This window comes from Hyla sarda, unplaced genomic scaffold, assembly GCF_029499605.1.
Source record: "Hyla sarda isolate aHylSar1 unplaced genomic scaffold, aHylSar1.hap1 scaffold_1288, whole genome shotgun sequence".
NCBI classification, from domain to species: Eukaryota; Metazoa; Chordata; class Amphibia; order Anura; family Hylidae; genus Hyla; species Hyla sarda.
The window spans coordinates 97,553-103,552 of record NW_026607911.1 but is presented as its reverse complement, the minus strand read 5'-3'; the positions used below and the strand labels follow the sequence as shown (position 1 = coordinate 103,552).

At 47.0% G+C, this 6,000-nt stretch overlaps 3 non-coding genes across 3 annotated transcripts; all 3 read left to right on the top strand.

Moving 5' to 3' along the window:
- Positions 1-725: 725 nt before the first annotated feature.
- On the top strand, positions 726-916 carry LOC130304704 (U2 spliceosomal RNA). The gene has a single exon (XR_008854434.1). It is a non-coding gene; the product is annotated as a U2 spliceosomal RNA (small nuclear RNA).
- Positions 917-2,994: 2,078 nt separating this feature from the next.
- Positions 2,995-3,185, top strand: LOC130304703 (U2 spliceosomal RNA). Its single transcript, XR_008854433.1, has one exon. It is a non-coding gene; the product is annotated as a U2 spliceosomal RNA (small nuclear RNA).
- A 2,081-nt stretch (positions 3,186-5,266) lies between these two features.
- On the top strand, positions 5,267-5,457 carry LOC130304702 (U2 spliceosomal RNA). Its single transcript, XR_008854432.1, has one exon. It is a non-coding gene; the product is annotated as a U2 spliceosomal RNA (small nuclear RNA).
- The last annotated feature ends 543 nt before the right edge of the window (positions 5,458-6,000 follow it).

Sequence of the window (6,000 nt, the reverse complement as noted above, 5' to 3'; positions counted from 1 at the left end):
GTGTATGTGACTATGGAGCTGTTTGGTGATGTCGTCTATTACGGCCTTCATAGAAGCAACAGGAGATTGTTGCATCCATCTTGAACCCTCAGAACTACAGTGCTATGATGTCACTCACTTCCACAGGCCTTGCAGAGTGTAAACAACAACAACCCAGCTTTGTTGTGTATGTAACCAAAGGGATTTGTGATGTCACCTAGAACCTTCACAGCAGCGACAGCTTTATGAGGAGCATCAGCACTGCTCTGCCTGAGCAGAACCATCACCGCCATAGGTTGTCAAATAACCCGGATTTAACCCACACAGGTAAGTCCAATGGGGTGCAGGCATGTCCTCTATGCTTACAGCTTCCCGTGGGTGTTGGTTTGATACCGTTTGGGGACAGCCAAGGAGGCATCTGCAGGCAACAAAGGTAGGTGTGTGCTTGTGTGTGTGTTTCCTATGCAGATCCTAAGCCCAGTGTCACATGCAAGTAGGAGGAGTAAGAAGGGTTCCTGGCAAATCCGGGTTATGGATTGCATTTAAAAAGGCCCCGTGGGAGTGCAATGGGCCCCTGTCTTGCTGCTTAGCAATAATGGTATGGGTTTAGGTTCTGCTGTGTGTACTGGTGGTTGACTGCCCCCCAGCCCAGAGTGTGCATGGAAAATTGTCTGGCAGCCTCCCTGACAGCAAGCAGTGATAGTGCCCATGAAGGGGACCTTGTTGGGCCCGCCCCTTTCACGGTTATCGCTTCTCGGCCTTTTGGCTAAGATCAAGTGTAGTATCTGTTCTTATCAGTTTAATATCTGATACGTCCCCTATCTGGGGACCATATATTAAATGGATTTTTGAGAACGGGGGCCGATTTCGAAGCTTGCTTCCGTCGCCCTATGCATTGACCCGATATGGCAGTATCTTCGGGTACAGTGCACCACCCCCTTACAGGGTTAAAAAGAAAGATTCCTACTTTCATTGCTACCTGCTTGCTGGCTAGCCAGCTAGCCAGCCCTGTGGGCCTTGCTGCTGCTGCAGCCAAAAAACAAAAGGTGGTGCTGCTGCTGCTTCTGCTGCTTCTGCTTCTGCTTGTGTCTGGCCCCTGTTGGAGCGTCCAGGCACAGGACTTCTGCTGCTGCTGACTAAATGGCCTCCTTAATTGGATCATTTGAGTAGCCAGCACACCTGTGCAGGTAGGGCATGACATGATAGGCAGCTGCCTTGATAGCGGGTGGGTGCTGAATGTTCCTAATTGACAAAATAAGATTAATGCTTATGAAGAAATATAAAATCTCATCCCTTCCCCAATATCGCGCCACACCCCTACCCCTTAATTCCCTGGTTGAACGTGATGGACATATGTCTTTTTTCGACCGTACTAACTATGTAACTATGTAACATAACATGGGGGGGGGTCTCCTGGCTGTTCACACAGGTGTGTCATTGCTGTACATTGACCATGCATTGCTTCTGTGGTATTGCAAAGGCAAAGACAAATGCTTCCAGCCATCCATTGCACTAATGGATTGGTCATCAGCTGGCTGTCTATGTCCCGCATCAATATAGACCAAAGTACAGAGGGTTAGGCTATGCTATTGTGCACCTACCTGATGCATCAGAAGGTGCGAGGCCCTTGCTAAATTCTGTGCACAGACTTTGAGATCTATGCTTTAGACTGTATCTAAACCTGCTCCAACATGGACTGACATTCTGGCCTACTTTCAGCCGATGCGACTTGTCTGTCGCTGAACAGTCGCTTTTTATGTATTCAGCACCTATGTATAATGTTGTAAAAATGCTCTAGAAGCTAAAGTCGCAGAAATGTCACACATATTTGGCCTGCAACTTTCTGTGCGACAAATTCAGACAGGAAAAATCAGTATAAATCCTTAGAAAATTATCCCCCAGTGTCTCCATCTGCTGGCGGTATTGAATAAGCATTGCTGCACTGATGGGGTATGCATTAGACGAAAAAAAAGAAGAAAAAGAAGAATAATACGCCCAGAAAAGAGGCGAAAAGGAGAAAAACGTAAAAAAACGTGAAAAAAAAGTAAGAGGAAGAGAAGGGAAAAAAAGGTGGAAATGGGTTTAAAAGTGATTTCGGCGGAGAAATATATATATATATATATATATATATATATATATATATGCGCACACACACACATAGATATAAACGTATTCTCCGTTGAGATATTGCAGCCGCTGCTGTGTCCAGGCCCAGGAGCCTTAGCACTGTGCTGTGATGTCACTCAATACCACTGACATCACTAGGTGTAAACAACATCTCTCCTTTGCTGTGTATGTGACTATGGAGCTGTTTGGTGATGTCGTCTATTACGGCCTTCATAGAAGCAACAGGAGATTGTTGCATCCATCTTGAACCCTCAGAACTACAGTGCTATGATGTCACTCACTTCCACAGGCCTTGCAGAGTGTAAACAACAACAACCCAGCTTTGTTGTGTATGTAACCAAAGGGATTTGTGATGTCACCTAGAACCTTCACAGCAGCGACAGCTTTATGAGGAGCATCAGCACTGCTCTGCCTGAGCAGAACCATCACCGCCATAGGTTGTCAAATAACCCGGATTTAACCCACACAGGTAAGTCCAATGGGGTGCAGGCATGTCCTCTATGCTTACAGCTTCCCGTGGGTGTTGGTTTGATACCGTTTGGGGACAGCCAAGGAGGCATCTGCAGGCAACAAAGGTAGGTGTGTGCTTGTGTGTGTGTTTCCTATGCAGATCCTAAGCCCAGTGTCACATGCAAGTAGGAGGAGTAAGAAGGGTTCCTGGCAAATCCGGGTTATGGATTGCATTTAAAAAGGCCCCGTGGGAGTGCAATGGGCCCCTGTCTTGCTGCTTAGCAATAATGGTATGGGTTTAGGTTCTGCTGTGTGTACTGGTGGTTGACTGCCCCCCAGCCCAGAGTGTGCATGGAAAATTGTCTGGCAGCCTCCCTGACAGCAAGCAGTGATAGTGCCCATGAAGGGGACCTTGTTGGGCCCGCCCCTTTCACGGTTATCGCTTCTCGGCCTTTTGGCTAAGATCAAGTGTAGTATCTGTTCTTATCAGTTTAATATCTGATACGTCCCCTATCTGGGGACCATATATTAAATGGATTTTTGAGAACGGGGGCCGATTTCGAAGCTTGCTTCCGTCGCCCTATGCATTGACCCGATATGGCAGTATCTTCGGGTACAGTGCACCACCCCCTTACAGGGTTAAAAAGAAAGATTCCTACTTTCATTGCTACCTGCTTGCTGGCTAGCCAGCTAGCCAGCCCTGTGGGCCTTGCTGCTGCTGCAGCCAAAAAACAAAAGGTGGTGCTGCTGCTGCTTCTGCTGCTTCTGCTTCTGCTTGTGTCTGGCCCCTGTTGGAGCGTCCAGGCACAGGACTTCTGCTGCTGCTGACTAAATGGCCTCCTTAATTGGATCATTTGAGTAGCCAGCACACCTGTGCAGGTAGGGCATGACATGATAGGCAGCTGCCTTGATAGCGGGTGGGTGCTGAATGTTCCTAATTGACAAAATAAGATTAATGCTTATGAAGAAATATAAAATCTCATCCCTTCCCCAATATCGCGCCACACCCCTACCCCTTAATTCCCTGGTTGAACGTGATGGACATATGTCTTTTTTCGACCGTACTAACTATGTAACTATGTAACATAACATGGGGGGGGGGTCTCCTGGCTGTTCACACAGGTGTGTCATTGCTGTACATTGACCATGCATTGCTTCTGTGGTATTGCAAAGGCAAAGACAAATGCTTCCAGCCATCCATTGCACTAATGGATTGGTCATCAGCTGGCTGTCTATGTCCCGCATCAATATAGACCAAAGTACAGAGGGTTAGGCTATGCTATTGTGCACCTACCTGATGCATCAGAAGGTGCGAGGCCCTTGCTAAATTCTGTGCACAGACTTTGAGATCTATGCTTTAGACTGTATCTAAACCTGCTCCAACATGGACTGACATTCTGGCCTACTTTCAGCCGATGCGACTTGTCTGTCGCTGAACAGTCGCTTTTTATGTATTCAGCACCTATGTATAATGTTGTAAAAATGCTCTAGAAGCTAAAGTCGCAGAAATGTCACACATATTTGGCCTGCAACTTTCTGTGCGACAAATTCAGACAGGAAAAATCAGTATAAATCCTTAGAAAATTATCCCCCAGTGTCTCCATCTGCTGGCGGTATTGAATAAGCATTGCTGCACTGATGGGGTATGCATTAGACGAAAAAAAAGAAGAAAAAGAAGAATAATACGCCCAGAAAAGAGGCGAAAAGGAGAAAAACGTAAAAAAACGTGAAAAAAAAGTAAGAGGAAGAGAAGGGAAAAAAAGGTGGAAATGGGTTTAAAAGTGATTTCGGCGGAGAAATATATATATATATATATATATATATATATATATATATATGCGCACACACACACATAGATATAAACGTATTCTCCGTTGAGATATTGCAGCCGCTGCTGTGTCCAGGCCCAGGAGCCTTAGCACTGTGCTGTGATGTCACTCAATACCACTGACATCACTAGGTGTAAACAACATCTCTCCTTTGCTGTGTATGTGACTATGGAGCTGTTTGGTGATGTCGTCTATTACGGCCTTCATAGAAGCAACAGGAGATTGTTGCATCCATCTTGAACCCTCAGAACTACAGTGCTATGATGTCACTCACTTCCACAGGCCTTGCAGAGTGTAAACAACAACAACCCAGCTTTGTTGTGTATGTAACCAAAGGGATTTGTGATGTCACCTAGAACCTTCACAGCAGCGACAGCTTTATGAGGAGCATCAGCACTGCTCTGCCTGAGCAGAACCATCACCGCCATAGGTTGTCAAATAACCCGGATTTAACCCACACAGGTAAGTCCAATGGGGTGCAGGCATGTCCTCTATGCTTACAGCTTCCCGTGGGTGTTGGTTTGATACCGTTTGGGGACAGCCAAGGAGGCATCTGCAGGCAACAAAGGTAGGTGTGTGCTTGTGTGTGTGTTTCCTATGCAGATCCTAAGCCCAGTGTCACATGCAAGTAGGAGGAGTAAGAAGGGTTCCTGGCAAATCCGGGTTATGGATTGCATTTAAAAAGGCCCCGTGGGAGTGCAATGGGCCCCTGTCTTGCTGCTTAGCAATAATGGTATGGGTTTAGGTTCTGCTGTGTGTACTGGTGGTTGACTGCCCCCCAGCCCAGAGTGTGCATGGAAAATTGTCTGGCAGCCTCCCTGACAGCAAGCAGTGATAGTGCCCATGAAGGGGACCTTGTTGGGCCCGCCCCTTTCACGGTTATCGCTTCTCGGCCTTTTGGCTAAGATCAAGTGTAGTATCTGTTCTTATCAGTTTAATATCTGATACGTCCCCTATCTGGGGACCATATATTAAATGGATTTTTGAGAACGGGGGCCGATTTCGAAGCTTGCTTCCGTCGCCCTATGCATTGACCCGATATGGCAGTATCTTCGGGTACAGTGCACCACCCCCTTACAGGGTTAAAAAGAAAGATTCCTACTTTCATTGCTACCTGCTTGCTGGCTAGCCAGCTAGCCAGCCCTGTGGGCCTTGCTGCTGCTGCAGCCAAAAAACAAAAGGTGGTGCTGCTGCTGCTTCTGCTGCTTCTGCTTGTGTCTGGCCCCTGTTGGAGCGTCCAGGCACAGGACTTCTGCTGCTGCTGACTAAATGGCCTCCTTAATTGGATCATTTGAGTAGCCAGCACACCTGTGCAGGTAGGGCATGACATGATAGGCAGCTGCCTTGATAGCGGGTGGGTGCTGAATGTTCCTAATTGACAAAATAAGATTAATGCTTATGAAGAAATATAAAATCTCATCCCTTCCCCAATATCGCGCCACACCCCTACCCCTTAATTCCCTGGTTGAACGTGATGGACATATGTCTTTTTTCGACCGTACTAACTATGTAACTATGTAACATAACATGGGGGGGGGGGGGGGGGGGGGGGTCTCCTGGCTGTTCACACAGGTGTGTCATTGCTGTACATTGACCATGCATTGCTTCTGTGGTA